The 11,678-nt window shown below is 45.2% G+C and overlaps 1 long non-coding RNA gene across 1 annotated transcript; it reads right to left on the reverse strand.

The window, feature by feature from the left end:
• Nucleotides 1-214: 214 nt before the first annotated feature.
• On the reverse strand, nt 215-6,573 carry LOC128108028 (uncharacterized). Its single transcript, XR_008217280.1, has 3 exons — nt 6,430-6,573; nt 5,286-5,689; nt 215-525 (listed from the first exon to the last, which is right to left on the reverse strand). It is a non-coding gene; the product is annotated as an uncharacterized LOC128108028 (long non-coding RNA).
• Nucleotides 6,574-11,678: the final 5,105 nt, after the last annotated feature.

Raw genomic sequence — 11,678 nt, forward strand, 5'->3', positions numbered from 1 at the left:
ATGTCTGACTTTAAAAATAATTTCAGGGGCTAGAGACGTGGCTCAGTGGTTGGGAGCACTGACTGCTCTTCCAAAGGACCGGGGTTCGGTTCCCAGAACCCACATGGCAGCTCACAACTGTCTGTGATTCCAGTTCCAGGGAACTCGATACCCATGGCAAAACACCAATGTACATAAAATAAAAATAAATAAATTTAAAAAATAATTTCAATTTTTTGATTCCCCTGCCCCTGCCAAAAAAAAAAAATTAGAATGGGTTATTGCACACTAGGTTGTCAAGCTAGCCAAGCTTGAGTTCATTGTTGTTTGGGGGCTTTGACATTAGGAGAAAACTCAGGGTCTTGCAAACACTAAGTAAGTGCTCCGTCACTGAGCTCCGTCCCAGTCCTTCAAGCTTGAGTTCCCACTCTTTCTCTACTGCCACTTATCTGCTTAGCTCGGTCTTCATGTAGGTCTTAGCGGTGCAAGTCCTTCACGGCCTGGGGTCCACGGAATGTTCTCTACCTCCTCAGATTGAATGTGACCCTACAACACACAGAACACAGTGGGAGAAATACCCTGTGTGGGGTGCTTTTCTGAAGAAATGGTCTAAATTAAATTATTGAAAACTCTCAATGCCATTCACTTGAAGGAAAATGCCCAAATCCAGATAGAATTGGCCTTTGAGTCACGAGACACACGGCCCACAGAAGGCGGATTTCAGCTGTGACTCCTGATGTCCCTTCAGTGGTGATTAATGGCCTCGGGAAAACAAGCCAGCAGGTACTGACATTAAGAGAGAAAGCTATTTTAAACACCCCCATTCTAATTAAATATTTCTTCTCGGAGCACTTGCAACCTAAAAATAGTTTTGATCTGTCCACTGGGGGCCACATCAAGTTAACAGGGAGTTTAATTAGATTGCTTCAAGCAAGAATGTCACTCTCCAAGAGACTGGACAGGAGTGCTAACTCTAGGCCTCAAGTCCAGCTGATCGAAGCACAGTGTCTGCTCAAGTGGAAGACTGTATTTGTTCTGCAAATGGACATAATATGGTTTCTTTAATTAATTTATTTATTTATTGAATTCTGACTGCAGAGAAGACTCAGAGAAAAGCACTTGCAATTGATTTCATATTTATAATTAATCTACTAAGGTCTTAAAATCTCATAATTGGTGATCAAGAATATATTTAGTTATTTAACATAGAAAATGTTTAGTGTGCCTCCACCCAAGCATGACACGGAAGCCAGTGTTGTTATGTTCCAGGTGCCCCAGGGAATTCAAACACTGAACATACCACACAGCGTCCCCCCTTTGAGGCTTCACTTTGATTATCAATGTCAATTTTGTCAACCAGGTGGCGGATAATTCATTAAACTAGAGGTTTGTCCCCCTGGATTCTTGGTAAGTAACGTACTCCAGATAAATGTGGAAAGTGTCTCCTGTGAACCTGCTTCTAGAACAGGCTGACCATGTTCCCTCTAGCTCAGCACATTCCTTCACTCATTCATCTCGTCATTCAACCAAGCAGGTGAGTCATGACTCAGTCAGTCAGGGTCCTCAGCCGAACAGGACAACTGAGAAACTTTAAACACAGTAACAATCTCAAGCTCCCAAACAGAACCACTCTAGGTCAGTGGTTCGCAACCTTCCTAATGCTGAGACTCTTTAACACAGTTCCTCCTGTGTGCTGAGCCCCAACCATAAAATTATTTTTGTGGCTACTTCATAGCTGTAATTTTGCTACTGTTAAGAATCATAATGTAAATATCTGACATGCAGGACATCTGATATTCAATCCCCAAAGGGTTTGCAACCCACGGGTTGAGAACCACCGCTCTAGATCTACAGAGCTTCACTGTCCTTATCACATCTGACCACACACTTTACTATCATTGGACTTTTATCTTTGCCAATTTGACAGAACATGGTTGTCTTAGGGTGCTTCGCTTGTGGGTTATTTTATTACTAATAGGACTGGATACTTTTCCAAGTATTTGTTAATTAAAGGCATTTATTTCTTGAGGAATCTACCTAGATCTACTAGCATCCATACATATATACATAGTCATGTATGCGTGCACACACATAGGCACACACACCACAGATCCTCTACATGGTTTTCAGTTGTGATTCCTTGCCCTTGGTAATTAGAATATTCTACATATTCTGTGCTTTACCAGGAAATAATTCTGCATCGTTACCATTTTTTTATGATTTCCAATTGTGGATGGAGGTCTGACCTGAAATTTTATTTTAATTATTATAAATCAGCTTTGTCTTTGTATTTCTGTCTCAGTTCTATGTCTGGAGGTATTGCAGCCTCCAAATTATATCTTTTAAATGTTCATCAATCTTTGTTTTTTCAAGTCTGACTCATTATGGGTTCTGAAATGAGATGGAACATGGGTTCTAGTTACATTTTTCCTTGAATTCAATGGGTTGCTTGATTTTCTTCTTAACTCAAAGTGGTTCCACTGATGTCCAGAGAGACAACCCAAAAGGGCTCTCACTTGGTGGTCCACAGAATCCAATGACCATGACCACCAATGGAATGACCACAAGACAATAAACAGGCTCAGTCATAAGTTATGAAGCAAAGAGCTAAATGTTTTCTCTCTGAGAGTATTATTAAGAAAAGCATTTTGTCCCAAAGTTCTTGCAGAGGGACAAATGCTATCAGTGAAGCAGAGCGATATTTACTGAGGGTCATGGTAAGAAGCATTCTGGGTTAAACTGGATGTTATAATTGCAGGGTAGGAATTGAAGGTTGATTTTAATTTTTAAAGAGCAGGTATAATTTTCCACTTAAATGTCAATGTATTGGCAAATTCCAATTAAATGTCAATGTATTCAGCTGGCAGCTCCCTGAGCTGGCACAAAACATCTATGACCTTCCCATGGTTGGAGAAGACTCATGGGAGCTGTGGCTAGGCCTTTGCTTAAAAGTCTCTGGGCCTAGAAAATAAAGGACAAAGAAGGTTGTTTGGCTAGAGGTAGACTTGCTACCTTGAAATCTAGGGACTCTTCTTGACCAGTCTTTGGACGACCTCTCACTGCCAGCGTCTTCCCTTTGTTTCTTGTTCCTGTACTTTTCCTGGTTCTCCAAAACAAGATGGCCCATGTTTGAGAGATGGTCAGCTAGCACCATGTATATAGCTGCTCTCCTTTCCTTCCGCCCTCAGGTATACAAAGGGCTTTTCTCTCTCTACCAGGAACTCCCATACAATTGGGATACACGGATGAACTGTGGGTCCCATGGGGCTTATCTTCTAGGCAAATTGGTATATATATATATATATATATATATATATATATATATATATATATATATATATATATATGAAATGTATATCTGAGCCTGAGAGCAACAAGTGATTCCTACAATTTAAGGACATTTTAAGTCAGATGGTGTTTGTGATACATGAAATTTTCTATCTCAGTGTTTACAAATAAAGTTTTACTGGAACATAGACCTGTCCACTCATGTACACAGTGTTTTGAACGTGTCTTCTTCTACAGTGAGGTATCAAAGGTGAGCAGGGCGATAGAGGCCGGATTCTTTCTGGAAACACTGAAAAGCTTTGCTATTCTAACAGGCACCTGACAAAATATGTGAACACGACAGTGAGAGAGTAGCTGACACTATGGAGCACATGATTGTGATGACAAGATGAGAAAGTTCCAATGATGAGAGAGTCAAGGAAGGTATTTCCTGAAATATGTAAGTTGAACTGAGACCCACAGAAGGACAAGGGAGCCATTAGGGAAAACAGAGTCAGTAGTAACACCAAGGACTAGAACTCTAAAGAGAAAGCCAGAAACCCAGCTCATGCTTGGGACGGAGGGAAAGTAAAGGGGATGAGTGTCAAGCAAGACCCAACCAGTGAGCGAAGTGGTTGATAATAGGTCCTATTGAGGTAAGGCAGCGCTTACTAGTAAGGGACAGCTGCCTAGTCCAGTGGTCCTGTAATAAAATGGAGGTGGTCCAGACTATTCCCAGGCTGGAGCTGGCTGGGAACGTGGGGGATGTTCCAGAAAGAGTGGTGGTATAAAATATAAACAGGGAATAGATACAAGTTGGGTTCAGGAAGTGAAGCTCATAAGACGTAGTGCTGGACTGGATACGATGATAAGGAAGTGTCAAGGGTGGAGGCCGGATTTCTAGTTTAAATGGGGCCACTGGTACCTCTGTTGAGCTGGAAGGATTGGGGAGTTGGTTTGCACAGGAGAGGGGATAGAAGACTTGGTCTTTCAGATGTCCAGGGAAAAATAACAAAGAGGAGCATTGGATCTAAGGGTCTGGAAGTCCACAGAGAAGCAACAGGAAAGCTGACTGGCCTACATTCTGAGGCCATGTACTTAGGAGGACTCACCCCGATAGTCCTCCTCATGAACCAAACTGCTTGCTGCCCACAGGCCTAGGGCTTCTTCAGCTGGCAGCTGCAGAATGCACCAGTGGTCCCTGATCACCCACCCACCCCTGCCTGGCACACAATCATCTGGCCCTACGACCAACTTTTTATTAGCATCCTTTTAGTCCCATGATCTCAAGTCACACGAGTCAGTCAGTGCCTACTGTCTCCAGGCATGGAGCCATTGCATAGGCAGGGTTCCTCGGGGAAAGATGAGTTTTCATAACAAGAGGTCACCACACCTCATTATGCTGTGCTCATGAAAAATGTTGTTTCCCCAACTTGAAGCAGCCTCAGGCCCATGGAAACCAGTCTTTCAGCAGGAAAGCTCAGCTTGCCAGTGACCAGAGACTAGGGAGATGTGAAGGCTCTATGCATTCCTATGAGTGGTCTGGCTCTTTGGGGTCATTGGAAGACTAGTAGGAAGGTCACCTCCCAAGCAACACTGGCACTGACTCCCCATCTTCTTGGCAAGCTCCATCTTGGAATACATGAGCACAAAAATGACCCAATTTGTACACCTCTTTAATCTTTTGTGCTTCAAGGACCCTACCCCACTCCCAAGCAAAATCAGTTGTTAACCATCTCTCAGTGTCCTGTGTAGAACCAAAGACACGAAACCCTTGCCTCTCCATGAGAAGCAATCGCCATAGGGCCCTCATCAGGCCGTTGTGAAGATGAGAAGGTCCCACATGCTAGAGGACTAAGTGCCCACCTTGAGAACAGCCAACAATCCACAAATAACACAACTCAGTGTATAATTAACAAGCACCTACTGTGTGGCAGCCCCAACTCTGGGGCAGTCAACCTCTTTATAGTCTCCTGGATGGAGGATCTTATCAGCCTACTTTTTGAAGGCCAAATTACAGTAAGCCCCCCGGCTGTTACCTGACAGAGCTGGACGCAGACCTGTCTAGTCTGGCTCCTGATGTCTGAACCCCTCCTCACCCAGCTGTCCTCTCTGCACCTGCATACAGAGGGAGTAACACAGAGGTCCTGGGAGGCCATGTCTGGAAAGGAGGGGTTTTTCTGGGTAGGAAGGATCTTTCTCAGGCTTGACTTTCCTCAGCTCAGAAGTGGCCAGGGTCAGGGTGGTCTGGACTCCTCACTGTGAAGGCTCTTGTTTCCTCTGATGCTGCAGGACCAGCCTCAGTTGGCAATGGCTAAGCATCAGTGCGTATCTTTGGGCTTCATCCATGCGATAGCTTTTCTCTTCCTGGAGGCTGTAGTGCAGAGAACTTCCAGACCCCTTCCCAATGTTCTTCACTCAGGCTCCCAAGTGCGCCTTATACCTGGAGAAACAACAGAGCCGCTTCTCACTTGGGGGCAGCGATATACTCGCATGGCATCTCTCAAAGCCAGTGCTAGGCTTGTGTTTTTCTAGTTTATTTCTCCCTTTCAGTTTTCCACCCAGAGCGAAGGGCAATCTATCAGTTCTGTTCTCTTCCACTCCTCTACCTTCACAGCCCCAGCTTCCCCATCCATGAGTACCTCATGAGTACCTCACTTCCGGCCACTTGGGAAGGAACACAGATGACAAAGGGACAGGAGATAGTCTGAAGGCATGGGACTGTGAGCCAGATGAACCCCAGCATCACAGATGCCCTCCTTCTCATGGTAGGAAGGGGGCTGAACATCCTTCTTATGGGGGAGGACTTTGGTCAGAATAATTAAGCCCTATAATTTACATGGAACTTGCTACAGGCAGGGGAGATGGCATTTGATGTGCAAGTATGAGAGCCTCAGTTCAGCATCCACACAAAATGCCAGGCATGACTGCAGACATCCATAGCCCCAGAGCTTGGGGGTCAGGTAGGGTCAGGAAAATCACTGGAACTTACCGGCTGCTAGACTAGCTGAAAAACAGTGAGTTTGGGGTTCACTGAGAGACCCTGTCTCAAGGGAGTAAGGCACACACATGCACATATACCATATACACACAAATACTCTTTATGGCAACTCAATGCAGTAGTATCATTACTGCTTTTGTAGGAATGAAGGGGCAGAGACACAGAGGGGCAGAGTAACTTACCCAGTGCTGCACAGTCATGATGTGGGATCCAAGACCAGACAGAATCTCTCTGTTCTTACACAAAACAGGCCAGCTTCTCCATGGTGGTCCAAGATGATGACATAGCTTGCCCACCACATCCAGAGTGTTGGCTGAGGATCTGACTACATCCTTTACAATAAGATACACTGGGATTAGCACTCAGGCTTATGGGTCTGGCCTACACTCGCCATACTAGATGATACCAAAGGCCACAGAGGCTTCTCCTTTCCAGGCCTCTGAAACCTGCTACCCACCAGCCTGGTACACACAGAGTCTTGCAAGAGCCTGGAGCTCCTGTACTAACCTCTGAAACCAAGCTTAAAGATCAGGATATAAATGAGCAGCGTAGCACCTGCTTAGCATGTACAAGGCCTTGGGTTCAATTCTGAACACATAAATAAACGACAACAAAAAAGATTCAGCTTAGCTCATCTGTTGACTTGGCTTTCCAAATCTGGTATCTGGAGTCTTCTCTCAGCTACTCTAGGGTGCTAGGTCCTCCCTTACCACAGGGCCTTTATCTCTGTTTTCATCCTGTCTAAGGGGTTCTTATGCCCTCTTTTGATATTTAGTCTCCTGTCTTCAAGCCTGGGTCAGACTGCTGTTTTAGGTTCCCATATTGCCATGAGAGGCAGGCAAGCACAGTAAATAGTTTATCTTAGACCATTCAGATCTGAGCCATACACACACACACACACACACACGTTTGTAATAATGTTCTTAAAAGCATTGCTTCTTTCCCTGTACACCCTGCTCTGAACAATGTGCTAATGAACCTCAAAACCCCCTCAACCTCCCATCTTTGAACAATGATATGAGTTTCCCTGCCCCTGATAACAATCATATTTAGACAGTTTCTACTCGGATGTATTCCAATGTATCTAAGTATAAAGAATAGAAGGCCAATCTGGCCTGAACTAGTTTTGAGTGTATGTGCAGTAAGTCAAAATTGTGTCCTCTAGTAACCTTTTAGGGAGAGTCCTCTATTTACCATCCTGTGCCTATGTATAACTGAGAGTGCATATGATGAAAATCAGATGCCTCATGGGAAGGGACATGCACCATAAAAATAATGATACAGCCTAAACTGATCCAAATCAAAATAGAGAACCATACAAACAACGCTTCCTTAGACACTAGACCCTTTGTCCCTTAGATTCCATAGAAGGAGACCCCAGGATGTATCCTGGGGCCTTTGAGTGTCTTCACTCATGTGTCCCACTGTCAATCTTGACAGCTGTACCTATCTTTAATCTGCACTATCCCTTTGCTCCACACAAATTTATCTTCTTTTGCAGATCTGTGTGAACCCTTGTTTACAATTCTTTGGCTAAGAGGCCAACAACCTGGAAACACCCAACCCAGATCCCAACCACCAGTAACACATGCACATTTCCTTTGAAACAAGCACTTCTGAAAGTATAGGCCTTGGACCTCAGAGAGCCCCACTCCCAAGACTTAGAGCATCTCCAAGATCAAAAGTACCATTAAGTTGCTAAACATTAAGAAAATGCAAATCAAGTCACAATTGGTGAGTGTTCATAGGGGCTGGGGAGATGTTTCAGCAGGTAATGTGTTTGCTGTAAAATCATGAGGAACTGAGTTCAGATCCCTGGTACTCACATAAAAGGCAAGAGTAATAATCAGCTTCTGTAACCCCAGCCATGGGGAAAAGGAGACAGACAGATCCCAGGACTGTAGCTGGAGAGTTTTCTCTCCGGGACCCGCCAAATCCCAGCAGTCCAACAACCCACTTATAAAATAAACACAGAGATGCTTATATTATTTAAACTGTTTAGTCTAATGGCTCAGGCTTCTAGCTATCTAGTTCTTACATCTTAAATTAATCCATTTCTAAAAATCTATACCTTGCCACGTGGCTCGTGGCTTACCAGCATCTTCACATGCTTCTTGTCATGGCGGCAGCTGGCAGTGTCTCCCTCCGCCTTCCTGTTCTCTCAATTCTCCTCTCTGTTAGTCCCGCCTATACTTCCTGCCTGGCTACTGGCCAATCAGTGTTTTATTTATTGACCAATCAGAGCAACACATTTGACATACAGACCATCCCACAGCACAGGACTCTTCATAGTTCCTTTCCTAGTAGAAACCTCAGGGCTATCCTGGTAAGGCAGGGCTTATGAGAATTCCACACACTGGCCTTTGGGGTCTTCCTTGGGGCTTTGACTCACTCATTTATGAACATTAATTTTTTTAATTAAAATTTTTTTAATTTTTTATTTGTGTGTATGGTGTGTGTGTGCGCATGCTTCTGTGTGTGGGTTCATGCACTCATGTGTGCACATATGGATGCCAGAAGTTGTTATGGAGTGTCTTTTGGTGCTCTTCATCATCATTTTTAGAGACAAAAGTCTCTCACTTAACCTGAAACTGCCATTTTAGATAGTCTAGTTCTAAGAGCCAATGTGTACTAAAATGTACAACTTCCTCTGAGCCCATCATTTCTCTTTTCTACAGATACATCCTAGACATATCAGAAAGGTGGCTTGGAAAATAACTCTGGACAGTGGAGTTAATCACCTATGGCCAAGAGCATGGTACTCAATGGCAGCCTGTGTATGGCCTGGGTGCTGAAACTGCAGCCTAGGGCAAGGAGCCAGTCTGCTCCTCCTTGCCTTGTCTTTGAGAGGTCTTTGATTCAACCTTTCAGACCTCTGGTAAGGAGGCTTCACTCCCCCCACTGCCGCACCCATGCTGCCTCACTTCCCATGGCAACTTCTTCCCCAGTGCCTGTCCTGCCCTACACCACACACTCGGCCCAGGCTTGCCCTTTGAACACCAATGGCAATGGTGTCATCAGCAACCACACCCCATGTTATTCCTGGTGGTTGAGTCCTCAGTTACAAGTCGGGAGCCTCACACATTCTCTCCTACTGTACCCTAACGAACCCCTCCAACTCTAATGTTCATGTTCCCACATCACAGACAAGAAAATCAAGAGGTTAATTAGTGGAAACCTGATGTCCCCATGCTCACAGAGCTGAAACTCAAACCCAGAACCATGCAGTTTTACTCCCTAACCCTGTAGGCCACCAGTCTCCAAGAACACCCAACCATCTCTAGACACAAACTCCTTTTCTCCCAAACCAAGTGGATCTAGACTACAGACATGGTACCTGCTGCCTGGGACAACCAGAGGCTGGGTTTTAAATTCAGTCTCCCTGGCCTGCAGCTGTAGCTCGAAATCTAGTTTTCAAATGACATAGCTAACACCACCCTTACAAATTAACACAACCTAAGCAGCCATGATGGGGGTCACTCCACAGGCACCCACTTCTGGAAAACAGAAGTCCTTCAAAGTAGAGAGAACTGCATGGGTTCTGGGGTTTGGTTTTGTTTTTAAAAATCTTTCTCCACTAGGATATCTAGCTCCGAGAAGTCCTGGGTTACCATCCAGCTCTAATCCTAACAGCAGTAACCAGTCACAAACTCAGCAAAGCCATGGGAAGAAAGGCTAGGTTGGACCCTCAACCCGTTGCAGTGTCCAGTGAAGACACGGTCTTCTGTCCAAGTCCACCTTGCAGAGGCAGACAGGTAGACAGAGAACTGGACATGGGGAGAGCTACCAAGGTCAGCTCGAGACAATCTCTGTGGGTATAAGCCACATTGTCTAACCTAGGGACCACCCAGGGACCACCCAGAACTAGGAAGCATCATTCACCTGAACTGAGGCGAGCTTGTGACATGCAGCCGGTCTCAAAGACAGATGTGAAATACGTCTCATTTTCATATTAAACATGGAAATATCTTTGCTACATTGGGCTAAATAATTTTCTAAGTTAATTTCTTTTGTTATTTATTAGAGGCTACCAGGGGAAAATTTAAGTGCAGAGATGCCTGGCATTGTACTTATAGGTGACAGCACCATCCTGGATAAAGCTCAGAGTCAGGATTAGGACCAGACATCAGATACAGTCACACCTTGGTGTTCCTTCCTCCACTCCAAACCCCAAACTACTGCTACCTTGGTCCTCCTGGAAGCCTGCCCCTCCCTCCATCCAGAGCTCACCAAGGCTCCCCAGTTCAGGTCCCATCAAGCCAACGGTCAGGCCTCTTTCCCTTCCTGGCCACCCTGGTTGATTTCGCAGCACTGTCCTGACCTTACCAAGTGACCCCTGGGAGCTCTTTCCGTCTCCTTTCATGCCTTCCGCCCTCCTGGCATGCCAGGGCCCCAGGGAGAGAACTCTCATTTCTGCCCCCACTCCTCATGGTCATGCCCTTCAGAAGTCTGTGCATAATTGTTCGTTGCTCTCCTCTTTAATGAGCTACTGGCTCCTGGGTGCAGGATCCATGAGCCCAGACTTGCTCCTGTCTGAAGCTGGTTACTGCTCAGCCACACCCACCTCGCCCTAGTGCTAATGCTCAACAGATGTGAACCCAGAGTCTATCCTCACACCCAGAGCTGCACACCTGCCGGTCTCCAACAGCAACAGCAAGTGCTCCTGGGAGTTCCTTGCTTGCGTCATCTCTTACCTGGTGATGCACACTCTGCCTCCTTGGACCCTCCTGCCAATCCAGGCTTCTTTTCTATCCATCCTCTGTGCCCCATCCCTTACCAGATGCATTAGTAGAGGTACAGAAAACCCCTGCTTTGAGGGCACTTGATGTTCACAGGATTGTTAAAGCCATGCAGGAATCCTGGGTAGCCCCGTCAGACAGAAAACAGAACTACAGGCACCATGGGCTGAGGAACTTGCTCAGCACCCGAGCCTGACTCAGAACCCACAGGGCTTGTGTGGATGATTCCTGCCTCCGGGTCACAGTGTGCCCCAAGAGCACAGGCTTTATGCAAGCTATTGTCTTTTTTTTAAAACGGACATATCTTTGCATATTTATGAAGTACCATGTGATGTCTCTTTTCGTGTATACATTGCCTCTCAGACTTTCGGCTAAGATAAAGTGTTAATTCACAGATATACAGAGAAATGATCAATTCAAAGTAATTAACATATATATCACCATAAACTCTATCATTTCTCCACAAGGAGTGCACCCAAAGTCCCCTGCTCTATTTTGAGATATGCAATGTAAGACCGTCGGTATAGTCACTTGCTGTGCCTGGAACACTAGAACATATTCCCCCTATCCAACTGAAACACTGCACCTGTTGCCTGGCCAACCACTCCCCATTCCTTAATCTCCTCAGACTCTAGTAACCACCATTCTCCCACATTTCACAAAACAATTTACTTAGATTTCACATGAATAAG

The sequence above is a fragment of the Peromyscus californicus genome, unplaced genomic scaffold (genome assembly GCF_007827085.1).
Source record: "Peromyscus californicus insignis strain IS unplaced genomic scaffold, ASM782708v3 Scaffold_12__1_contigs__length_115047231, whole genome shotgun sequence".
Lineage (NCBI taxonomy): Eukaryota > Metazoa > Chordata > Mammalia > Rodentia > Cricetidae > Peromyscus > Peromyscus californicus.